At 51.0% G+C, this 25,718-nt stretch overlaps 1 protein-coding gene across 1 annotated transcript in view; it reads left to right on the top strand.

The window, feature by feature from the left end:
- Positions 1–653: 653 nt before the first annotated feature.
- Positions 654–25,718, top strand: part of PTP4A3 (protein tyrosine phosphatase 4A3) — a 42,684-nt gene continuing 17,619 nt past the window's right edge. The window contains exon 1 of the mRNA XM_082291960.1: positions 654–786. The gene's annotated coding sequence lies outside the window, so the exon portion shown is untranslated. The remainder of the gene's footprint in view (positions 787–25,718) is intronic.

Raw genomic sequence — 25,718 nt, 5'->3', positions numbered from 1 at the left:
AATGAGAGAATCACAGAATATTTTGGGTTGGAAGCGACCTTAAAGGTCATCCAGTTCCAGCCCCCTGCCATGTGGGACACCTTCCACTATCCCAGGATGCTCCGGCCCCATCCAACCTGGCCTTGGACACTTCCCAGGGATGGGGCAACCACAGCTTCTCTGGGCAACCTGTGCCAGGGCCTCACCACCCTCACAGGGAAGAGATTTTTCCTAATATCCCATCTAAACCTGCCCTCTGCAGTTTGAAGCCATTACCCCTTCTCCTGTCACTCCAGCCCTTTGTCCAAAATCCGTCTCCAGCTCTCTTGGAGACCCTTTAAGCAGGGTCTAAGGACCCTTTAAGGAAGGGGCTCCAAGTTCTCTGCGGAGCTTTCTCTTCTCCAGGCTGAACAACCCCAGGTCTCCCAAGCTGTCTCCACAGCAGATGTGCTCCACCCCTTCTTGCTCCATTTCCTTATCTTTTTCCTTTTCCCCCCGACCCTCACACTCCCCTCACCCCTTGACCCCGCCCACTCCCTTTAGGTCCCGCCCCCTCGCCGGCCCCGCCCACGAAGTGCCGAGACCACGCCCCCCCGCCGACTGTGCCCTTCCCATTGGCTCCTGCTGGCGCCACGTGACGCGGCGGCGGCGCGCGTGGGGGCGGGGCCGGGTGCGCGGGCGCGCTCGGGGCGGCGGCGGCGGCTGCATGTGCGGGCGGGGGGCGGCGAGCGGGGCCGGGCGGGCGGCGAGCGGAGCCGGGCGCGGGGCGAGCGCAGCCCAGAGGAGCCGAGCGGAGCCGGCGGGCAGGTTAGTGCGCGGGCGCGGAGGCGGGCGGGCAAGGGGAAGCGGCGGCGGGCTGCACGTGTGTCCGCCCGCGCAACAATGCGGGCGGGAGGGGTCCGTGCGCCGCCGGCTGCGGGGCTACCGCGGCATGTGGAGGAGGCTGCGCGGTGCGATGTCCCCCCGGAGCGGGGTGATGGCTCCGCTACAGCCATCCTGGGGCTGGGGAGGGGGGGGAGCACCAGCGTGCGTGCCCCCCCGGCCCCCAGCGGAGCTACAGCACCGTCAGATTGAACCCAAAATTAAGGGAGGGGAGCTGCAGCGCCGGTGCGGGGGGTTCACGCACGCTGCTTCCTCCCCGCCACAGCCCCGCTGGGAGCCCACGCGCGATGCCGCAGTCCTCCACCCCATGGTGCGGACGCGGAGCATCCCGGCAGACCCCATCCCGCCGCGCTCCGTGGGTGGGATGCAGCGTGGGCACTGTCAGGGCTCTACGGGGCCTCTCCACCCCCGTCCGGGGCCGGACGCAGCGATCGGTGTCACAAGGGGCCCAAGGGGGGAAGCGCCGTGCTCCAGGCTGTCCGGTCTCGCCATCCCCGTGGACGTTCCCTCTTCGTGAGGAAACGGCGTCAAACGAATCGGGCTGCCCTGCATCGGTAGCTGCGGCAGGGATGGCCGCTCCTGGGTCGTGTTTGGAATAGGCTGCCCAGGGAAGTGGTGGAATCACCATCCCTGAAAGTGTTCAGAAAACGTGTGGATATGGCCCTTGGTGACATGGTTTAGTGGTGAACATGGTGGTGGTGGTGCACTGATGGTTGGACTTGGTGATCTTGGAGGTCTTTTCCAACCCGAATGATTCAGTGATTCTGTATTTGAGCATGTCTCGTTAGACTAACAAGCCTTTCCTGGCCTGGCCATGGCGTGGGGGCTTGGGAATGCCGGTAGTTCCCATTCCCTGGGCAGGCAGGTCACAGAGCAGGAGGACACCCCATGCCATGCCTTTCTCTGCTGTAGGTAAGGTGGATTTTTGCATGCAACTGGAATTACTAATCCAAGCAATTAGCTGGAATCTGTCAAGAGTGTGCTGCTGCCAGTTTCTCCAGTTCATTTGGTTTCAGCTTCATCTTTCTGCTCAAAGGACCTGAAACATAAACAGGGCAACCGAGTGTCTGGGGCTGCTGGGTTGGGTTTATGTGCATCCTTATGGCCAAAGGAGGATCAGCAAGAAAACTGAGCCTTAATGAAGTGGTGTATTTATTGGCAGCAGTGGAAAAAGCATAATGTGGATAAATGGGGCTGGTGGCTTTTCCGTATACGAAATGTCATGAATCTCCTTACCAGGTTGTGAGCTGGATTTAAATTCCACTGTTATAATGATCACTGATTTTTTTATCACATCGTTGCTAATAGCTAGTGTATGTTGAAAATGCTGCAGGTGGATTTAAAGCTGTGGGTTTGTGGACCCACCAATATTCTGCACCAATATTTATAATACATGCAGGGACTTAACAGGTGCTGGTTGGCAGGGGCTGATGTAGCAGAGTCTCTGACACAGCCACTTTTTGGGGATGTCAGATGCCACCAAATTTGACAGTTGGGCAAGTGAAGAGACTTTTAACCTTTGGTAAGCGCTCCAACCTGAAATTTGTTCCTCTTGAGAATATTAAAACATTAACTTTGGTTAATTTGTGTCAGTGTCTGCCATGAGCCATCGCCCTGTTGGCTCTGCCTAGAGAGAGGGCTGCTAGCAGAAGCAAAAAGCTTTTGTTACAGCTATTTTATTTTCATATGTGCCTTGATAGCTCAAAAATCACTCGTCGGCTTCCAGTCAAGGCAATCCTGGATGAGAAGCATCCACTGGGATTGGCCTGTTAAGTGCATTTCTTTGATTTGACAGCAGAAGTGCCCAGAGAAACATCAAAAACCCCAAGATTTAGGCATGTTTCCAGCTCCATCATCCCCTGCAAGTCATGGAAGTCAGTGGCTTGAAATCCATCAGCAGTTGATGTTAAAATAGCAAACAGTAAACATCGTCTCCTATCAATAACTTTAATTATGGTTTGGGTTTTGTCTTAAATAGACACACGTTGTCATAGGGAATCAAAGTTTAGCATCCAGACATGCTCAGCGGGGTGGTAGCGTCTTTAGACAGGGTGTAACATGCTTTTATAGCGTAAATTAAAATAAAAAAGGGGTTTAGCAGCGTAGCATGCTGTTGTGTAAGAAAACTGCCAACTTTTGGGCTGAGACCGCATGGTTTCTGGGCATCGTGTGCTGCGGCATGTTGGCGGGTGGTGTTCCCGGGCAGCTTTGGACGGGGAGAGCAAGTTTTACCGCTCTGCAGCTGAACCCTGATGGGGTTTTTCAACCATAAAATGAAGTGCAGAGGAGGCTTTGTGTGTGCCATGGATAGCCAAACCGAAAGCAAAAATAAACACCCGCGAAAGCTGGATTTTTTTGGTCATCGACAGAAAAGGAAACTGCCGGTCTAGGGGTGGGTGTGAAGTCCCGTGTTCATTACGCTCCTAATCTGGAAAATACAGACTGTGGCACATGGCAGCAGCGTGTGTGGCTAATTTTACATCTTGTCCTTTTCCCTTCTGATTTAACCCAAAATTAAGTAAGGGAAGCAGCACCCATTGGCCTATTAAATGTTCATTTTTGCCAAGTTATGCCACTTTGCGAACACGGGACACGACCAGATTCCTGTGGCGAGGAGCCCTTAAAATTTCAACAGCTCTACCTATAAATATAGTCACCGTGAAAGGCAATCCGGCTTTAAAAGAAAAAAAAAAGCAACCATGCTCTTTTTTTAGTCCCACTGTATCTGCTTGACTTCAGTGCCATGCGATGCATCTCCAGCCGGGTGGTGAAGCCGAGGCGATGTGGAACATTCAGTCTCCTAATTCCTCTTGCTAATATATTTGAAGAATGGGTGCAAGCAGAGAAAAAAAATTCGGTTTAGTTGCCCTGAAGATTTTTGGGGATGGGACAGTGGGGCTGGGTCTCTGCAGCCACATCATGGCCTTTTGCAGAGGGTGATTGCTTGGTCCTGGTGAGTTCCCAGGACCTGCTGCACTGCGGGGCAGTGCAGATGGAGCCTGAGGCATCCCTTGGAGACAAAGCAATGTCCCAAATGAAAATTAAAGGGAAAAAAAAGGAAAGAAAGAAAGAAGCTGGCTGCCACCTCACCCCAGAGGTGTCTGGGCTCACCCACTGCTCTCTGATGCAATCACAGCAGCCCAGGGAGCTCAGGGGCTGTTCTTGGACATGCCCAGGGTTGCCCAGGGACAGGCTGGCCTCGGGTTTGGGTACAGCATATTCTGGGCATTCCTCCAGGCCAGTGGGACCCCCCCACCAGGCCCAGGTGATGGCCGCTGGCACATCCTGATGGAGAAGACAGCACTGCCTGCAGGGCTGGGATTTAGGTGGAGAAGCTCCAAGGGAGGGTGGTTTTGCAGCTTAGTGATGCTTTTCAGCATGCCCTGCACTCACATGGCAAAAATCCACCTTTGTAGCCAGAGCAGCTGGGTCACCTTGCCGCACCAAAACCTGCTGGGTATGGTTGGGATGGGGCACGGGCTGGGAAGTGTGTGGGAGTGGGGCGGGAGAGCTTTGCGCGGGGAATTGCTGCGTGTGCACTTGGGCGAAGTGCTGAGCCTGGGCTGCGCGGGAGCTGCAGACAGAGCCCACACGTGACCGTCTGAATTTCAGATGATTGCTGGACCACTTTGCCAACAGCCTCTCGCAGCTCATCAGCTGCAATATCACTTCTTTTCCCCCCACCCCGTTTTTTTTTTTTTATTTCCTTTCCCCTTCCCCACCCTGCCTCATTTCCAAGCTGAAGCAGGAGGGATGAATATGGACACCGAGGGTGGCTGCAGCTGCACAGGGTTTGTATCCAAATGGTTTCCTGGAAGGCAAGTTTTTTTGTTGTTTTTCAATCTTAAAAATATTTTTACAGCGAGTGTCTCGTATCGGGGCTGTTTGGATGTCAGGTTTAGTTTCCCATGACATGGAGTGATTAGAGGAGGGAGGGGAAGGAGGGGCTGGGTTCTGCTTTACATGCAGATCTCTCTGCAGCGGTATCATCGCCTATTGATGGTAAATGTGTTCCCTCTCATCTCTGCGATAGTTCTCGGAGATTTCCTCTTTTACGTCACTGCAGTTAATAAGATGTTTAACTTGGGAGCTGGGGGCGATGTGCTGTGTTATCGTGTTGCAAGGAGCAGGGGGGGATGACGAGTTCCCGCACAGACTTGTGCTGGGAAGATCGTATCAATGCTGGGGAGAACAGCTGGGTTTGGAGTCAAACCACTGCCTTTCACCCTTAATGAACCTGACCTAGCTGCATCTCTTTTTTTTTTTTATCGTGACAATAATTATTTTCCTTCTAATACTGAGAGAGGCAACTCAGTCCTCTCTCTCTGCTGCACTGCTGGAGTCAAGTGTGCACCTTGATTTTATTAAGCAAATTGTGTCTGCCTGGCTGGACTTTGGCTTTTTTTCCCCTTTTTTGGGGACCCCTGAAGCATTTAATGAGAGCACCTGATGGCTTTTTGTGGTGACTCTGCAGGTGCAGTAACTGCAGAGCCTGAGCCCTCTCCAGGAAAGTCCTTGACTGTGTGTTTTGTGTGTCACTGGTTGATTATTGAGTTAAGAAAGTGTTGCTGTTGTACATGCCTTGACCAGGAATAGCTTCCCTCCTGCCACAGTTTGCAAGGCCAGCTCGTTGAGAGCAGGCGAGTTGGTCAATAAATGCTCCGAGCAGCACCCTAGGGAGTTCTGAACCAAAATGGGAACACTTGTGTCCTTCAGCTCCTCCTTCCTTGCCAAGTTGTTTTCTTCCCCCAGCTCCTTCTTCAACTTGCCACTCAAACACTGTTCATTCTGCAGTGTTTTTCCACAAATGTTTTTCAGGCATGACAGCAGGGAGAAGAAAGCCACGAGTGCTGCAGGGGGCCTGATGCCTATCAGGCCAACCCTTGCCTGTGGCTTTGGGGGCCCCTACGCTTTGATGACTTGGTGGCTGCAGGTGGGTTTGCATTTGGCAGCTCTTGGGCTTGGAGCTCCTCTGTCTGCCACCAGACCCATCCCAGCCACCTGCACCTATTCCAGGTCTCCCAGCTCATCCCCAGGGCTTGAGTCAGGTGGGGTGGCCAGGGTGTCCCTATGTAGGTGTGGAGGGGGAAGGGCTCCATAACCCTCTCAGGGAAATGGGGACATGGAGGGTTTGCAGGAGAAACAGCCACAGCTCTGTGGTGGCATTTTCCAACCTTCCATCAGGACCTGTCACTTGCTGTCCTGACGACATTTAGCTGATGACTTGGTGTCACTGATTTTGCTCAATAACTCTTCTTTTAAAGACCAAAATGCTCCTTAAAAAACAACGTGCCACCAGCACGTTGGGATGTTGATTTGGTTTTTGGGAGGCTCACAGCTTCCCAGTTGTGCTTTTGCTCTGGGGAGGAAGCAACATGGTTGGGTACAATTTTCAGCCCTCATGGGAACAGGGTCTTAAAAAATAACCCTACCACATCTCAGCTCACGCCCTCACTGCTGGATGTGGGAGTTAATTTTTCTCACTCCTGCCATGTACAGCAGCCCCTCTCTGTGCTTTTGCTGCGAGCTGGGACAAGGGGAATTTTGGGTGCAACTCCAGGCAGTGCTGGCTCGGCACATGTCCCCAAGCGTCCCAGCTGGGCAGCTGCCCGGGGCCCCCTTCATGCAAACGGGGTCAGCAGCTGGGAAATAGCAGAGCAAAGTGCCTCCCTGGTAATTCCCAGCTGCCGTTAAAGCGGCTTTAAAATAAATTCCCTCAAAGAGCAATTCCAAGTATTTGAGGGTTTGAACTTTTCCGGGGAAGGGTTTGGGAGCTGCCGGCTACTGCGCTGCACCCTGGCACGCCAAGGAAAGGCGCCAGGGCAATTGCTCTGATTATCCCAACATCTAAAAAACACTTTTTTATTGTCTGTATGATGTTTATTTATTAGCTGCATGTGCAACACAACAGTTGGAGGTGGGGTGCTGCTGGAAGCAAAGTTGTGTTAAACTGGGAGGATGGATAGCTGGGCAATGTCCTGGGCTGGAGGCAATGCCCAGGCTCAGTGACCCTCACCATGCTGTCCTACCTGGCCACCAATGCTTACCCAGAGGTGCAGCCCAGCCGGGTGCCTCTCGCTGCACATTCCACGGCCGGCTCTGCTTGGTAACGTGGGCACAACAGGAAACAAACTTTGCAGCAAACTTTACTCTCCCAGAGCCCGTGAAGCTTGCTTAAAAAAAAAAAAAAAAAACTTTGGAGCAATGTGGTCTTTCTTTTTCTCATGCTCATGAAAATTCTCATACCAAACCAGTAACCTCCGCTGCCCCTGCTTCATTATTTTTTAAGGTGGCGTTAGGGGGCATTTAAGGGAAGGCTTGTCCCAGCCTCTGTGTCCCTTCCTCTCCTACATCCCGTCATGGCAAATTACAGCTTCATCCGTGCTTGTGTGACAGGCACTAAAAGGGGGAGGTTTGGTCAATAAACAGCAAAGTTGGTCTCATCCCTGAAAGGCTCTGAACGTCCCTGAGTTGGTGCTCCCCAGGGTGATGCGTTGCTGCATTCCGACTGGTGCAACTTTTTGGTCGCGGGAATGTCCCCATGAGGCTGAGTACCCTGAGCTGGGGACAGCCAAACTTTTCCCTGCAGAGACAGTGCTGGGCTCTTGCCCAAGTCCCCTCTCCAGGGCCCTGGCACAAGTGCAAATGCAGCCAGGCAGAAGGCTGGTGATTAAACCCATGATCCAGGTCACTCCTGCCCCTTTCAGTGCCCCAGACAATAAGGATGCTGATAGCAAGACTACATCCAGTTGGGGATATTGCACCTCTCTGAACAGTTCAGTGGGTTTGGGAATGAACTGAGCAATGTGGGCTAAAACCACCCTAAAAAATCCATTGCAGCAGGTGGTTCTTCCCCACACACCCTTCATTGCCATGGCTAAGCTGCTCCCAGCTCAAACTGATTTTGTTCATGGGCTGACCTTTACTCTGGCAGCTTCTTACTGAACTTTCTATCATATATGTAATTTTTAAATCATTTTTTTTCTGTGTAGACATGACAGAGCTGTCTCCTGAGATGGCAGAAAACACATCTTTCCTCTTAAAGATGGGTAGGGAAACCTGCACATGGCACAGGGAGTTGTGCTGTGGATGGGACAACACTGGGTGCAGTCCCAGCCCAAAGTTGCATCCGCTGGACCACACACTTAGCTCGCTTTTTTTTTTCCCTCCCAAACTAATCCCTCCAGCCCCTTAGGCTTTTTTGTTTTTGTTGTTGTTGTTGTTGCTCCTCTCTGAATTCCTTCTAATTTGCAGGCTTGCTGCCAGCATCCAACGCGCTATAAAAAGGGGACTTGTTCTTCAAGCTTCCCTCTGGTACAAAGTGTTTGCACAAATAGCAACACGCTTGACAAGTAGGTCTGATTCCCCCTGCTATTACCGAAATGCTCATAGGGTGCTCGGGGAGTAGAGCCGCTGTCTCAAGACAAGCCAAGCTGAATTTCACACAGGGCCCTGAGCCCAATTCCCAGCCGGTGTTTAAGCTCCTGTCAGCTGGAAAAACGGAGCTGTGCGTTTTTATTTTCCTCCCTGTGCATCTTCCCTCTCCCTCTGAGAGCAAGTGAATGTGTTTGCATCCCGTCATATCCCACCAGCACAGGTGAGATGTGGGCTGTGGCTGCAGACCCATGTCCTGCTGAAGGCAGCCCCAGGGCCACCACCAGTTTTTGGCTGGTCCCCCCCCTCCCCACCATTACAAGCAGCCGTGACACAAACCCCCTGCCAGCTTCCTTCTCAAAACTAATGAGCTGTTTGACCCTGGCAAGTCCTCTGGGAAAGCTGTTGCCAGAGCCTTGCTGCTCGCACATATACAAACTGCTCTCGTTTCCAGCTTAAATTTATTTGTGGATGACTCGTACCCATTTGGCCTTGTTCTTCTTGTACCCGCACTGGCTTTTAGCTTGGATGGCTCCTTTCCCTGCTCTGTATTTATCATCTGGCAGGCTCTACCAAGTGCTGTAGGTCTGCCAACCTAAATGACCCCAGAGCTCCTGGTGAAGCATGGCTGGAGGGGGTGTAAGGGCATCTAGGCTTCCTCATTCCTGCAGTGGAGACAGCCCCAGCGACTTGATTTGCAGCTCACCCATTGAAAAGGAAAATCCACCATGCTGCCTCTCGATATCCTCGTTGGGTATGGTCCCAGCCTGCAGAAGGACAACCCCAACCATCCTCACCACTGACAAAGGCTCTCTGATTTGAAACCATTCTCTAATTTCATTAGCACGCTTGTCTTTTGCAATGCAAAAGCCATTTTGGGAGAAGATGAGCATGTTTTTTTCCTGGTGCAGCCTTCAGTAGCACCCTTCTCTCTCCTTTCTGGTAGTGCCAGGGTTCGTGTTCCCAGCCATGCTAATCTCAGCCCTGGTGTTGTGGAGCAGACATTTCCCATGCACAGCTGTGCCAGGCACTTTGCTCAAAGGCTGAAGTGGATTTACAATGTGGAAATTCCATCAGTGCAAAACACACACGTGGCTCCTTACCAGTGGTCCACTTTTGGAAGCGTTGGACCATCCAGGATGGTATGGGAAGAGCTGCGAGGTGTTTGCTTTCCCCCCAGGATGGTAATTTCTCACCTTGGAGCTCATTTTCCCCATACTTTCTGCTGCCACATCTTTGCTGTGGGTTTTCTTTGCATGTTGATGCCTTTTATGTGCTTTCTTTGGGAGCTCTGTGCTTATTCCTGGTGATGCTGAGATGCTGGCTTATCCATCCTGATTTAGACCCCTGCCTTTTCCTTGGCAGGCAGAACTTGGCTGGTACCTTTGATGGAGGAAAGGATGCTCCAGGTGCCGTCACTCACCAGCTCCTTATTTCCTCCAAGTTTCCCTTTAGTTAAGAACCTTTTTTTCTTTTTTTATTTTGCCTAATCTAAGCTGCACCAGCATGTGTCCATTTGAGGCAGGATTTTATATTCCCCTGCAGTGTCCTTCCATCATTCCGTGCCCTCATTAAACCACGCGTAAATTGGCATCATCAAGGAGGAGCTGGGCTCTGCGGTTATTAGCAGGATTATTCTCATCTCCTGGTTTCCAGTGAAGCTGCTGAGCTGGTGTAACAGAATTCCCACTAATGCTCATCTCCACTGTCAGGGAGAGCGATGCTGATGGGGTACTGAACATCAGCAGCAGGTACCAGGAGGAAACCAGCAGACCCCATCACATCTTTCCACATCAAGTGATTTTTTAACTCCCAGCTCCTCTCCTCCAGGCCATGGTTGTTTAGCACATCACACTGGGCATTAACTTCCCCTCCTGAAACTCTTCTGAGCATCCCGTGGGCTCCTTCACAGCTGCAGCTCCAGTGCCGGAGTGCATCCTGCACTCATCGCTGGGTTTGCTTTGTGCATCGCGTTTTCTCACTGCCTAAATCAGCATCCACAGCCTCCAGCACTCAGAGTGGGTACAGCTGGGCATTTTCTGGCTTCAGTTGATCTTCCTTGTTCCTCTCTCCCCGTTTATTTGATTTCTCACTGTGTTTAAAGACAGGAGAGGCCAGTGTGTGTTTTACAACCTTCTCCTGTTACTAATTTCTTAGAAACGAAGGGGAAGGAACCACAAGCAATAAAGAGCCTGAGGTTTGAGGACTGGCTGTTTACTTGTCAAAGCTAGAAATGCAGTGACTGAAGAGGACAAGAGAAAATCCTTGGTGCAGATGTACCTCATTTAAGTTTAGACTTGTGTAGATCAAATTTGGGGTGTGTGGATTTTTACATGGAGCTGTTACTACTGCCATTACTGCAAATACTATCTTAGTTTTGCCTTCTGCACCTCATTTTTGAACCCCCGGCCTGACTTCCCTGCACCATGCCCCTCTGATGCTGGGGGAACAGTGGTGCCCATCTCAGTGGCATTGTGTCACCCCATGCAGTGGGATTGCACATGGCTGATGACGCGTGGGTGGCAATAAACCAGTCCTAAGCGTGCAAACGCTGGCAAGGAGGCTGGGACTGGCCATCAGCTGCTGGGAAGAGGGGATGAGGAGCAGCAGGGTGGCTCAGATGCCGAAGCCAAAGATGCTCAGAAGCCCAAAAGGGACAAAAATAGGTGTCTGGGTCATTCAAGAGGGTTTGAGGACCACTTAAGATCTTTTCCCTCGGAAGTAGCAATTACCAGATGAAAGGGAATGTCTTCAAGCAGGCGTTTTGGAGCATCTGGTTTGTATTTGGCACGTTCACTGGGGGAAGGCGGGGAAGGCTGGAAGGCTGCTGGTTGGGTTGGTGGCTGGGCAAGTCAGAGGGTGTCCTTCAGGGCATGAGTCTGGTTACTAACGAAATGCATTTTGACACCAGGATCATTCCCACATCTCTCCTCCCTTTTGGACTGCATTGTCAATAACTCTCCAAAGCATTAACGCTGGGCATGAGCTGGATTTCTGCTCGTGGCAGGGCAAGGGGTGTCCCCACGTGAAGTGGCGAGTGGGGGGATGCACATGTGGTTTTCTTTTTAGGTTTCGCCCTTCCTTGCTACAGAGGAGGCATTGGCATGTAATTACTACCAGCTTTAATCCAGCCAGACCAACTGCCTTTCTGGCAAACCCAAATACAATAGGAGCCAAAGGTTATTGCATGCCCTAAATAAAACCATTACAGCCCTGGGGCCTCACCCAAGCCCAGACCGCAAAGCATCCAGGATCGGCTCCATTCAGTTTTTCTGAGCCTGGAAGATTTGGTTTGATGGCAATGACCCATAACTTCTTTTTTTCTTTTTTTTTTTTTTCTTACTTTCCCCCTGCAAAGCCACCTGCACACTTGCAGCCACCGTGGCACCTGCAGCACATCTGGCCAACGTTAGCAAGCCTGCCACGTCATTCGGTCTTCTCTTGCTAAAATCACTAGTGGCTTTAATTGAAAGCAGAGGTGGGTAAAGGCACGTCACACAGACACACCATGGCATGCACAGCTCAGCTCAGCACGTGGCTGTGACCAGTATCCTTTCACACTGCTGCCAGATACAGCCCAATGTCCTGCCCATCCATGGGATGGACTGAAATTTCAGGCACCACACAAGGACCCTGGGGTAGCCACCCAGGAGCCAGTGCATCCCACTGTGCCTTTCTCCCAGTTACTGTTCCAAAGTGGGATTTACTCTGAAACCTGAAGGATTTAACTCTCTATCCCTGAGCAGATACAGTCCAAAGTGATGCAAATGCATGACCTCACCCAGATCTCGAGGGGTAAATATTGCATCATGATGACCATGCCCCATATCCTTTGCCCCAGTCTGAGACACTCTGAGTCCATCCCGATGCAGGGACAAGCCAGGACAGGGAGGAGGTATATGGTGGGAGAGGCTTTCTCCTCACCTCCCAGTTTAATTATCAATGTGTCATGTTTGCAGCATGATGGACACTGGTCCTGCCTCCACACAAGGCTGCTCTGCCTCCTGGCATCCCCACAGAGCTGCCAGCAGGGAGAAACTGCATTTCACAACCTGTCTTTCCAGGCTCCCATAAGGTTACTGGAGGGAGAGGAATGTGCTGGAGAAAATATCCCAACTGCTGTTAAAAGGCACAGCTTTCCCTGCCCCTTTCTGGGATAGCCATTCCTTCACCGAACCAGACACCCCTCTCTAGCTGGCAGCACCCATTGAAGCCAGCACTGTGTCCCCTCCCCAAATCACCCTGGGGTGTCTTTGCCCTCCTGGCCTCCCCTTCACGTGCAAATAATTGAAATTGTGATAAGCAGGCTCTTTTATGAAGAAATTCTGCTTTTCCCAGTGCTCCTGGGACAGAATTCAGTCACTTTATATCTGGGCCATAAATCTCCGGGCTCTCCAGGGCACACCCACCACACAAGGCAGTAATGGGCCTGCCAGATGCTGTTCTGTCTGGGTGAAGAGCTCGCCAGCCAGTGCAGCATCTGTTAATCATTTGCTAGGAGAGCCCAGGCAGTGAGGGAGTCTCAAGCTGAATCCCTTTTGGCCAATCCTTTCAAATCACTAGGCTACCTGGAGCTGAAACAACCTGTGAGCTGCAGCAGCCTGTGATCCTGGGCTGAGAGATGCATCCCATATGTCTCAGGAGGAAGGTGAGAAATCTTTCTCCTTGGTCCTTCTTCTTCTAAGAGGTGAAAAATCCTCCCCAGGCCAAGGCTAAGGCAGCTCTTTTCCTTGATCCCACTCATCTGCTTTTGCTTCAAGATGTGGTGAGCATTAGATGATGAGATGTGGTCCTGGGCAGTGAAAAGCACTGGGGAAGCTTGAACTGGTTTGGTGTTGAGTCATCTCCTCCTGGGTGATGGCACATGGACAAGGCTGAAAGCAGGGATGGCTTTCTCTGATGTTTCTTCTCTGTTGAGTCTTCTTTAAATATTCCACACTCCCAGTCCACGCATTTTGCCTCCAGCAGGTAGAACACCTCCAGGTTCTCTGCAGAAGATTTTGTTGCATCTGGGGGCGATGGTTGGGCTGTTGCACTCAGTCTCATTTCTCTCCCAGGCTAATTACAGGCCTCTGGGACTCTCTCAGGTGGCTTTGCAAGTGCTTTATTTTTCTAGTGCCAGTGCTGGGGAGCCCTGGCCACAACCATCAAGTCTTTCCCCAACTATTAGAAAGCAGTTACGCTCCTTGTGTGTCTTTTCATTGCCGGAAGCTGGTAAGTGGATGGATCCTACACAAATAAACTTCTCAAGGGCAGGGAGTCAAAATATCCCTGGGCTTGTTTGGTGGGAAAAGGTTAACCAGCATGAAGTCTATGAATTGCCGCTGACCCAACTTTGTTGACAAAATATAGTGTTATTAATTGGACTTGCAGGCAAACTGCCTGGGGATGTTTAGAAGGAACTTGTCCATTGCGAGGGCCAAGATCTCCCTGGGAGAAGATCAGTCTGGGCTCTTTGGAGATGCACCTAGGTCTTGGCCATGGCTCTGGTTTGGGGTTTTGTTGTTGAGGATAAGATATGTTAGGGTCTCAGTGTCCCACACTGGCCATGGGGCCACACAGATTCACCAACAGCAGAATGGTAGCAGAGAAGGACAGGAGGAGCCTGTCAAGAAGCCTGGGACCAGGTGACTGAAACAGTCTCAATCTACTGGAAGGTGTCCCTGCTCGTTGCAGGATTAAATATTGTCAGACTAGACAACATTTAAAGTTCCTTTCCATACCAAACCATTCTGTGATTCTTTTGATGACTCTAATGAGACTCCTGGTTCCCTAAATTCAGGTTTCTGCTCTCAAGCTGAATCCTACACAAGGCATCATTACCTGGACAGGAGCAGCAACTTCATGATGAAGGTGAAGTTCTGGACTGTGACCTGTGCTGTTCCCAGTGTGCTCCTAAATCCCAGCAGCTGTTCACTGCTGTGTTGACACTGATGACATTCACTGTCACCCTACCCCCAGCTCGGTGGCTTATTTTGGCTGTGGCAGGGCAGTGGTCGGTGCATGTCCCTGGGTGCCATCACAGCCTTTCAGCCGCCGTCGTGGCAGCTCCAGAGCTGGCTGCTCCTGTTGTGGCTGGCAAGTTCCTTCACAGCATCTCACGGCCATGCGTGACGAACAGCTTGCTTCCCTCGGCCTGGGAGCGAGCAGAACACTCGTGCTGGCGCAGGCCCAAGACAGAAGCTTTGGGAATCCTCCTCGACAGCGTGACAGCAAATGCTCCTCTCGAGCAGGGCCGGTGCTGGGAGGCTCCCAGCAGCAAAGCCCGTCCCGGTGCAGGAAGAGCTCGCCTTGGGCTGTGAGCTTTCCTGCACCTGCATGACTGAACGTGCCAGAAGGCACCTTCCAAGCGTGCCAGAGTGGTGGAAATCCAACTGCCAGCAGATAAACGTGCCAGTGCCTGCCCTGCCATGCTTTGAGGAGGGGAATGACACCTAGTGGAGGTGGGCAAAGGGGCTATGCCCTTTCCTCAGTTTCCCTATAAAGCTGACAGTCGCCTCCTAGGTGAGGTCGGCCACATTCAGGTGGAGCATTATACAGGTTAACTGTGCTCCTCAAGGGCTGCCTGTAGCCCACAGGAGAAGCTCCCTCTCCTGGGATGCTCAGCCTTGCCTAATTCAAGTTGGGCCATGCGAATGTGACCTGGAAGAGCCAACAGGAGCCTGATCCATTTGCCTGTTCCTCTTGCGCAGCCTCTGGACATGGTCTTGCCCAGGCTGAAGTGGCCCCAGGGGTGAAATGGTCCATCCAGGCTGGAGTTCGGAGCAGCTTGACCGTTCCCTGAGAGCAGCCATGGCAAGCAGCCCGTGTTTCACAAGTGGGGTTTTCCCATCAGGCTCTCCAGCTGCTATAAATAACAGGAAACGTTTTGTCGTTTTCTGCTCTGGAGAAGGTCAGGAGCTGGATTCTGTGGTCTTTGGAGCTTTAATAAGGTTGGAGATTTATGCAGTGTACCCAGAACTCCCCCGAGACAGCCTGCCTGAGGCTGTTTGGCTCCTCGGATGGAGAAGTCCTGAATGCCAGCCTTTGACAAAGTTACCTTAGCCACCCTTTATGAGCTGTCAGGTCCTACTAAATCCTTAATGTGCTCTTCATCTCCAGGCCAGATGCTAACTCTTGGATTGCTGCTGAACCAGCTCATGAGAGGTTTGAACCATCCTCTGTCAGTGGTAGGAAAAGCTTCCACCAGGGACCCCAGGATGGATGGACATAGGGGCACCAGCCACTGGTGTTGTGAGCTTTCTGGGAGCTCATCTGCATAGAATCATAGAATCTGCCCATGTGAGACCCCACCTGGAGAACTGTGCCCAGGTCTGGGGTCCTCAGTACAAGAAAGATGTGGACCTGTTAGGGCAGGTCCAGAGAAGGCCACAAAAATGATCAGAGGGCTGGAGCACCTCTCCTCATTTTTGTGTTTGCAGCAGGATGGAAACCCAGCAAATCAAGTGGGAAGATTCATCCTTGGGGGTTTGCTCAGCCACCCCGACAGTCTTTCTGGGTCCTGGAGAGCCCCAAGCTCAGGTCTGTGCCGCCTGTCACCCCAGCAGCCGCGCCGGGAGGAGGCAGAGCCCTGTCTGCCGCCTCTCCCATTTCCCCAGCAGATGCAGGAATGCTTTGATGTCCGCTTCCCCAGCCCCAGTGCCCAGCACCAGGATTAACCACCAGTCAGACGCCTTCATCGACTCCATATAAATCTTCTAAACTCAGACAAGCACCACTCAGAGGGGTCCCAGCATTCCCCTCTTGCAGAATGAGGGTTAAAAATAGTTTTTCCCCTTGCACCTGTCCCTCTGAAGCCAAGGCTGTGTTTTATTTTTAAAGCCCAGGTTTCTTGGTGGTTGGCTCCTCTCCTGGGGCATACAGGCCAGGGACAAATAGAAAAATTGCCCATCTCAGTGGTACAAAGAAGGTGGGCAGTGTGGAACATGCTCACATGGTTTGGAAGAAACTCTTCCTCCCCGCAATGTCTTTTTCTTATAGCCAAGACAGAAATGCAGCTGTAGGGATGATCCTTGAGAAAAATACTGAATTTTGCTCCTTTTTGCATGTTTGTGAGAGTGTTTTATCTGTCTCTAAGGGGTTTTTGGGTCAAAGTTAGCATGCCCTGTGCAGATCTCTGAAGCCTGGCTCAGTCCCACTTAAATGGTTTCAGTGAGGCTGAATTATTTTTTGTTAAAGGCCATGTGTTTACATTTCATAAGCTTATTTTAAAACACATGTGTATACAAGAGCAGGCATATTTATAAGGCAGATTGGCCTGCTGTGTCCTTACCTGACTTAAGTGTCAAGGAAGCAGCTTTTTTTAACTTTCTACAAGCACAGTTTAAAATAAAATACTGGTTTGCTGTGCGCCAGTGAATCTGCCCAGGAGAGGAGGTCAGGACAAGGTCTTGTTTTCCAACTGTAAAATGCTATTTTGCTTATTTACAGAGCTTCCTCTCACCAGCCATCATTTTAGGTTAATATGTTAATGACAGCTGTAGGTAAAAAAAACCAACATTTATATTCCCCAGAGTCTTGTCAAGCCAAAATCCCAAAGTTGCCAGGCTTCCCAGTGAAACAGCTTTTGGGAACTTTCCTTCAGTAAAGCAGGACTTGCTGGGTGACCCATTCTACCCAGGTTCTTGGCAAGATTTCTGATTTCAAGTACCACAGGGAAATACTTGAGAAAAGCCTTTGTGGAGGGATCTTGGCATTTTCTGCTTGCCCTGGAGGAAGGATTTTTTTTCTTTATTTGTGATTTTAATCCTATGAGCTGGTAACGCACCCGTCCAGCTGCAGGAAGGTGAGGAGCACTTATGGTGGTGCAGTTCAGTGTTGGAGTGTGAGGAGATGTGTGTGGATAGGGCTCTCCTCACCCTCCCCATCCTTAAAGCAGGATGGGGAGAGTGAGGAGAGCCCCAGGGAACTACCAATTTACACAAAAGCAAAGGGAAGCTTTGTCTGTAGGACATAAAATTCATCTTTCACAAGGGATGAGAAGCCCCCATGTGTTTTTATGCCTGTGCTTGGAGAACTTTTCCTGCTTCTGTCAAGCTTCCACATGGGGCTGGTGGGTATGGACATGAAGACCTGGGAGGTAATGAGACGACTGTTGACCTTTACACCCAGGAGAGGGCTGGAGCAAACACCGAGTGAGGGATGGTTTTCCATCCAGTGAAGCTGTAAACCAAAGCCCTGACCACTGGTGGTTATTTAAAGACTCCAGCAGTGCTTCCTGCCATGGGAAGGTGCTTGGCCCACGTTCAGCCTGGGCGACTGCTCTCTGCAAAGCCAAATAAACAGCAGCCACTTGAACTTTCCACCTTGTGTGCTCGGCCAGATGCCTCATCCTGGGCCATGACCCAGCACCATGCCTCGGATGGGCTTTGTGGACGAGCCTCCTTGGAAGATACAGAGTGATGGCCACAGTTTGGGGTTGAGGGTGCTTTTCCTATCTCTGAAGGACCCCAGTGGAAGAGTTTGGTGCTGTTTGGAGCTGAGAGAGGGCATCTGGGAAGGGAGATCTGTGTCTCAGGAATGGGCTGGGATGCCCTCCATGCAAGTCCATGTCTTTCAGTGACCTTGGGCAGGGCAAAGGGAGGAAATTATATCCTTTAACTCTACTAGACACATGCTTTGGATGCTAAATTTCTTCAGAGGAGCACAATTCAAGTAGCCAGGACCAGAAATCTCATCCATCAATCAAGGCATGGTGTTGATGCATGACTGTGGTGACCATCTGATCTGTAGGATGTCCATGAAGGTGCCAAGGCATCAATGGTGAGATGCCCATAGTGATGCTTCACCCATTGGGGAAGTTGGAGGTGGTCCCTTCCAACCTCAGCCCTCCTGTGACTGTCCATGTGAGATGTCAGACAGTCCCCATAGGTATTTTGTTGTTTTTTTGAGCTGTAGTCAACATGATGCATGTCCTTCCCCACTTCTGACCCTTCCCCAGTGAGCTGAGATGTTTCAGCAACTCACATGAACCCTGCAGTGGATGCTCCTCACATCCAGCTCCTCAGCCTGGGAACTTTTGCAAGACTTGGCAGCAGGACCATTGCAGGAGTATTTCACACAGGACCCAAAAATATTGCTGTTGGTGCAGCATCGGCCGGCCTGGACGCAGGGTCAGGTCCCTCAGAAATCAGACTGTTGACGAACAAGCTTGAGAGCATTCAAATGTTTCGTCTGATTTTCTTGGACTGCAGAGTTTCCTAGGGAGCCAAAAAGCTGGCTGCTCCTCTTGTTGACTCTGCAGGCCAAAAATACAGCCAGGTTCAGTGGAATAAGGAAGCTCCCAATTCTTGTACTGGTGTAGCAGAGAGGGGAAAAGCTCAGTTTGGTAAAGCTCAAATGTGTCTTTGGAGATAAAAGTCCAAGGTGGTGCTCTCTGCCTGTGCTCAGCATCAGTGATGATTGCTCAGGCAGCCCCAGGACCAAAATCCTTGCTTGACATCCCTCTGAATTTCTAGCAAAGAAGCAAATCCAGGAGCATTTCACTTGATCAAGGTCAAAAAGTGTGTCCGCACAGGCTTTGGGGAGTGCAGAGAGAAGCTGTGCCAGCACTGGGCTGGGATGAGAGCACAGAACACAGGCAGGAGGAGAGCATCACTTTAAACTGCAAATGAACCCTGAAATGACAAAAAACTTGAAGCAAGCCCACGTTTTGGGTCAGGCTGGCCGTGAATCAGCTCTAGAATATGAAAGACGAAACTTTCTGACTTCAGTTCAAGTTATGAACTTATAAACTCTCATTTATCTGGTTCAATGGACGTGAGCCAGAGACATTTTTTGAGGTTAGTGGATGGGACAGCTTCCTGAAAATGAACTCATTGAAAAAGGCGGGATTTGGAGACAGTTTGTCTCAAGTTCTCATATTGTACAAGGTTGGGTTAATGTGATGGAGATATGTTCTGTGTATCCCAGAGCTGCTCTTGAGCATCCTCCATCCATTTAGTGCTCTCTGCTAAAATGTGGAGGCATGATAAATCACTTCCAAAAATGAAAGTTGAAAAAAACTAATCAGATTTTAAGCCCATCTGAATGATGACAAATGTGCAAAAAGTTTTTGCACAGGACAGCCACGTAACCTTACTCCATTCCCCCCAAGATACCAAGCACAGACTGGAAGTGAACTGTGGACAAGTGGGGCAACCCATGGTCCAGCTGTGTGATTTCATGGCCCAACTTTGAGATGGGGGTCAGAATAGGAGTGTCTCACATGTAGGTGCATTTTTTGTCAGCGAATCTTAGTACTTTTTTTTTCCAGAACAAGGCTATTTTTCCCCCTCTGCTTCCCTTTAAAATACTGATTTATTTAAAAATGGCTGTGTATTCCCTAAAAATGTCTTCAGGCATTACAAAAATCAGAATATCTGCCTGAAGCTAGGGATAAAAACACAGCAGAGGCGTCATGCAGGCAGCTGAGCTAAAATTGGCATCTGCTAAAGTTAGGGGAGATTTCATGGAGCTGTTGGTTGTTTTATTGAAGTGGACAGGTTGAGGACCAGGGTTTTATCAATTCCCCGGCATCAGAGAGATGCACTACTGGTCCTGGATGCTGTGAATCTTCCTCGTCCTTGGCGCTGTGGCTGCTGGAAGAGTGGCTGGGATGTGCTCCTGGTGAGGAGCTGGTGATGTTGTCACCAGCTCTGGAGGCAGCGATCCCACAATGCTGCTCCTGCCTGCGGTTGTGCTGGAGAAGTGGGTCAGCTCAGAGTTGATCCCTAGTATTAACTAAAATCTCCTATTCCTACACTGTGCCAGTCTCCTGGGAGCAGATCTGGGGAAGTGTTCCTCTGTGCCTGAGTTGGGTGATGGCTCCATGGGTTCATCCATCCAGATGCAGATCACCACAGCCCTGCCAGCTTGTGAGGCTCAGACAGGAAGGCTGTGGGTCCAGCTACATGGGAGAGGTTGGCTGGCATTTCCAAACCCTGCAGGGAAGTCTCTTCTTGAGGTCCCCAGAGTCTTCCAGGTGCCACTATCTGGCGGAGCTTGAGGGAAGTCCCTCTGCTGCATTTCTAGTAAATGCCAGCCCAGGACGTGCTAATGACAGCAGAGAGGATATGCTCCATCTGTGTGACGAATGACACTTATGGGAGGTCTGGAAACAGGATGGGGATGTTTTATCGACCAGCTGATAGAAGAAAATGCCAGTGAAATTCCCGTGTGGGAACACACAGCAGAGTTTCACCCCATGGCTCGGCATTGAATTACAGTGCTCCTTTAGCAACCCTTGGCTGCCTGTCTCAATGCTGCCCACAGTGCCTGGCCAGTACAGGTGCCTGTTTGTAGAGAGATGAGCTGGGAACAGATCAAGCTGAAAATAAACTTTTTTATTTATTTTTTAATTCCCCCAAGGCAAGATCAACTCCATGGTGCCTTTGCTGGGTTGGCCATCAATGTCTCGGTGGCCTCACGCTGGTAGAACTGAGCCAAGCCAGTACCTGCTGACTCTGCGCCGGAGCAGATGAGCCCTGTGTCCTGTGGCTGGAGGGGACATCTTCAGTACCCCTTGTCTCTGCTCCCTCTGTTCCACTGTGGTCCAGCCCACGCCAGGCTGGTTTTGCTGTTGGTTGTCACGTGCAGTGCCAAATTTAAATTATTTGTGAAACAGCAAAGTATCCTTGGTGCTGGCTGCTGGAGTACTCTGTACACATCTATGCCTGTAGGGTTTTTCTGCTAGGATAGTTGAAATAGTGTGGATTTCAGCATGGAGCCAGGTATATTAATAGGAATGCCCTTATTTTGCTTTTTGTTAGTACCAAAGGAGCTTGCAATGGGGGAACTGAGCCTTAAGCAGCACTGAGTGTTGTGCAAGGTCTCCCTAGATCTTTCTTCTTCGATGTTGTGTTTTCTGTTTGCTGCAGCCTGGCTCTTCAGGAAGCAGCATGAAAAAGAGATGGAGAAAAACCCTCTCAGGGTACAGCCATAACCAGCAGGATAGGGAATGCCTGTCTGCCTCCCTCCCCAGGCATAAACCCTTTTATCTCCCCTGGGAGCAGAGGGGCAGGGACCATTCTGGATGGACCTCAAAGCCAGTATTTAACCCGGACAACTTGTTACTGGTGTTGCTTTTTCATTCACCTTCTTTGCCTTTTTCCCTGCTGAGAGGCAGAGCATGTGCATGTGCATCCCCAGAAACATTTACTATCATCAGGCAGCTTCATCATAAATGATGAATTTGTGCTCGCAGCTTCATTTACCCAGGGAAGCTCATTTGCTTGCAGCTTGATTAGAGCCTGCTCCAGCGCAGCAAGGGTGGCTGGGAAATGCCACCCACGCCGGCGTGTCAAAGTGCCTCTGAAACCATCCAGGAGCCGGGGAGCCAAGCAGAGCCGGGAAACCAAGCGGAGCCGGAGCAGCTTGCGTGTCTTCAGGCCATTAAAGCTCACCCCTGGGGCTGGGGAGGATGTGCAGAGCACGGATGAAACGCCGCATCCTGCCTGTCCCATCCCTGCTGGATCCGGCCGTAGGAGCTGAGGAAGTTTTCCTGCTTAGCAGGGTGGGGAGGCTTCACATCTCACTCAGCCTTTATTTAATTTTCAGGTGATAAAAGCGTCGCTTCCCTGCCCGGCGCGTCAGAGCAGCCAGCACCTTCAAACGCTGCCCTTTCTCCAGGGAATTTGCATTTCCCTAAAGGCAGTGCTGGATTTATGCAAAAATCTAGATGAAAGAAAGTCAAAGGCAAAGCATGCTCATGAGTAAGCTTTCCTGGGCACTTCCTGAACAGTCAGGCACTCTCCTTCCAACCTTTTGACATTCTGGGGAGAAGTGATGCTGACTGCAGGCTCCTCCAGCCCCAAAAATACTGTTTGATGACCATTTCACCTCCGTGTTGTCCCAAGGCTGGTATCAATCTGGAAAGGTGCTTTGAGAGGTTGCAGCATCCCGCTGTTCAATTTGCTTTTTCCTGGGTGCACCATTCCATGGGATGTGGCATCCCCTCTTGTTGTGGTGTTCAGGTGATGTTTCCACTCTAGACAGGATGGATTTCCTCCTCATCCTGCCATTCCCCTGAGGATGTGGTCCTTCTCCTTCAGTGATCTCCAAAATCACCTGGGCACGGTCTTTCGCAGCCAGCTGGCTGTGCTGCATGACCTTCTCCTTGCTTTCCCTGACAGGATGGGAAGAGCACGAAGTGTCATCATCCCACAGTGGCTCTGACATGAGCTTTTTGCTCATGCAAATCATTGCAATTTCCCTTCCTGAGATACCAGGGCGTTTGCTGGCTTTTACAAAACCACTGCTGGAAATCCTTCCTGTGAATGACAAGAACAGGGTTGTTCATCTTCTGTATCAAAAGACGGTTCATTTAAGTTCAAGAAGCGCCAGGATCTGTATCGTTTGCCATCCTTTTTTAGCTAGTTTCGCCTCAAACAGTGGCTGGGAGCAGCCTTGGCATGCCAGAGCATCTCTGTGTGACATGTGAGGATGTGATTTAAAATGTGCTCGTCTGGGGCTGCAGCATCTGCTCTCTGCTTCTGGTGTGCAGCCCAGAAAGGGACAGGCTTGATGGTAATTGGGGAGCCCATTTTTGCAGTCCAAGACCACGTCCCAAGCTGCAGCATTGTAGGGCTCCAGTCCTAAGGATTTTTCAGCCCATTTTCCTAATTCTCAGTGTCCTGTTCCAGCAAGATTTTTTTAGTACCTTGGTTAAACTTGAATTCAGTTTGAACCCCACTTGGTGAAGAGGCAAGTGGGGAGCTGGGTGGGAGCTGATGGGGGGCTGGGTGGGAGCTGATGTGGAGAACCCGGGCAAAGGGTCGTGGTGACACCCGGCCACTCTGGCCCTCAGGTACTCAGGGAATCATGGAATGGTTTGGGATGGAAAGGACCTTTAAAGATTATCTAGTTTCAACCATGCTGCCATGGACAGGGACACCTTCCATTGCGCCAGGTTGCTCCAGGCCTCATTCAGCCTGGCCTTGAACACTTCCAGGGATGGGGCAGCCACAGCTTCTGGGAGCAGTCTGTTCCAGTGTGTCACCACTCTCATCATAACAAATTTCCTTCTTACATTCAATATGAACCTACCCTCTTTCAATTTAAAGGAGTTGCTTTTTGTGCTACCACTACAGGCCCATGCAAAAGTTTTTTTTCCACCTTTTTTTTTTTCAACCTCCCTTTAATAAATTGAAAGGCTGCAATGAGGTCTCCCTGGCCACCAATTCCTGAGATGGAGAAAGAGCCACAGCAACATCCTCACCTTTCTATGCCCATCTGAGCCCAGCTGCAAGGTGCATTTCCAAGGGACTTTGAGTTTCAGAAGTTCTGTAGTTGGGAAAAGGCGTCAAGTTGCACCGGGGAAGGTTCAGGTTGGATATCAGGAAGAGTTTCTGCACTGAAGGAGCAATTCAGCATTGGAATGGGCTACTCAGGGAAGTGGTGGAACCCATCCCTAAGTGTTCAAAAATGGGTAGGCATGGTACTCAGGAATGTGGTCTGGTGGGCAGGATGGTACTTGGTTGGAAGTTGGATTTGATGAGCTTGGGCATCTTTTCCAACCTGAATTCTACAATTCTATGATTCTAGTTTGCAGACCCTGAGCAATCTGAACTCTGCACTGCCTTAATCTCCTTCCTCCAAAGTGATGCTTGATCCTCCCTCCTCCTTCCAGTTTAGTCCCCCATCTCCCATGTGGACAGGGTGCAAATGGGGCTGAGGACGTGGGGCAGTGGTTTACACACCAGGCAGGCTCTGCGGAGTGAGTGGACACATTGACGTCCCTCCAGCAAGAACAGCTGTGACTTTCAGCATTTTGTGCCCTTTGATCTTTTAATGGAAAGAAAACCACCTTTATTTGCACTGCATGCTCCCACGGGTAGGGGATAACTCTTGGCACAGTGCTGGGATTTTGCACAAGGGCAGCAGGACCAAAGGATTTTGTCCCTGTTGCTGGGGATGGCTGGGTCCTGGAGGGTAGGAGAGGGTGCAGGGGAGCAGGAGAGGATGCAGGATCAGGCCATGCTGTAGCCATGCATCCAAAACTGGCAGCTTGGAGGTACCAGCCTTTGTCCCTAGAGCTTTCTCAACATGTTGCTTTTGCAGAGCACTTGTCCTGTGGCAGCCAGGGAGCTCTGCTGTGGCTTTTTGCTGGAGCCAAGGAGTTTTCTGGGAGAGAGTCTTAAGGAAAACCATTGCTGCAGGACCTGGGCTCAATGGAAGGAGCCAGGAGCATGATGTGCTGGGGGTTCGTGATACCACTGCCAGACCTTGCCACATCCCACCCAGGAGCAGCCTGTTTTCCCCCCTCCCTCCACTTGCTCCATGGCTTTAAATTATCCTGGCTTACACTCACCATGTTTCCCTGAGGATCTCTCTGTAGTGGGTAGCCCTGAGGAGACACTTCTCACCTACATGCAACATCTCTGTCCCATCCTGCTGGAAAAGGGACATCTCTGGAGGGGCTATTTCAAGGGGCAGTTTCTGCTGTTAGAGTGACAGTGGCCATGGCTGGTGAGGATGAGGAGGAGACAATCCAGGGCTTTCCATACAGCGCTGTTCCCATGGGTTGGTGGCTGCCTTCAGAAGTGCTTTGGTGTCCACCACAAAGGAGAGGGCTGGTGGTGCTGCCACCCCCCAACAGCCTGTCATGATCTGTGTGACCCTGTCTCCATGGGGCGAAATTTGTAAACCAAATAGTGCAGAGCAAAAGCGAGATGGTTTGGGAGGACAACCCCTGACAGCACAGGGTCTAGATGGTGGAGGAAGCTCAGTGACCCACAAACACCATCTAAACCTGGGGCCATTGACTTGGAAGAGCTGCCTTTTTCCAGAATTTAGCTTCTCTGGACAATGCTGACCATAACTTGATGTCACCAGAGATCTTTCCATGGGGTACATAACAGGCAGGGCATGTTCTGTCCCCAGTTGCATCCCCAGCATGTCACAGAGCACTATTTCAACATTGTCTGCAGGTCAAAATCCACCCTTTGGGTAGATTTGAATCCCCTGGAGCCCCCTTCATCATCAGCAAACTTCCATCAAAGCCACCGCAGCCTGTCTGGGTTGGGGGTTGTGCAAGAGGCACCAGTGACGCAGACAGGGCTCTGGTGGCCTTGGGTCAGGGCTGCTGGTGGCCTGATGAGAAGGTAATGTAGGGACAGCTTCCCATCAGAATCCCACCACTGAGCAGGGACGTGGCAAATAGCAAAGTTCAGGTCTGGTGGGACACAGGCTCACGCTCAAACTGTACCTCAAAGGGGAGGTCATGACAGTTCCTCCCTGCCCTTCCCAGGAGTGTGCTGCTGTTTCTTGTGTTTCCCCAAAAAAAGCATCAATCTGCACTCCCACCCCCAAATTTTGCCACCTGCCACGAGTATTAAATTTACGCAAAATACTGTGAGAAACCACAGAAAAGCTGGGCAGATATTCAGCTGCACCAGAGTTTCAGGATGGGAGAGACACGTGGCAGTGTGTTGGGGGGGACCACTGGGGTCAGTTTGCCCCCTGTGTGTGTTTTGGGGCGAGGATGCTGCTTTGGGATTCTTTTC

The sequence above is a fragment of the Coloeus monedula genome (genome assembly GCF_965178545.1).
Source record: "Coloeus monedula genome assembly, chromosome: 1".
NCBI lineage: Eukaryota > Metazoa > Chordata > Aves > Passeriformes > Corvidae > Coloeus > Coloeus monedula.
Note: the sequence above shows the minus strand (reverse complement) of the source record. Positions and strands in the feature narration are given on the sequence as shown.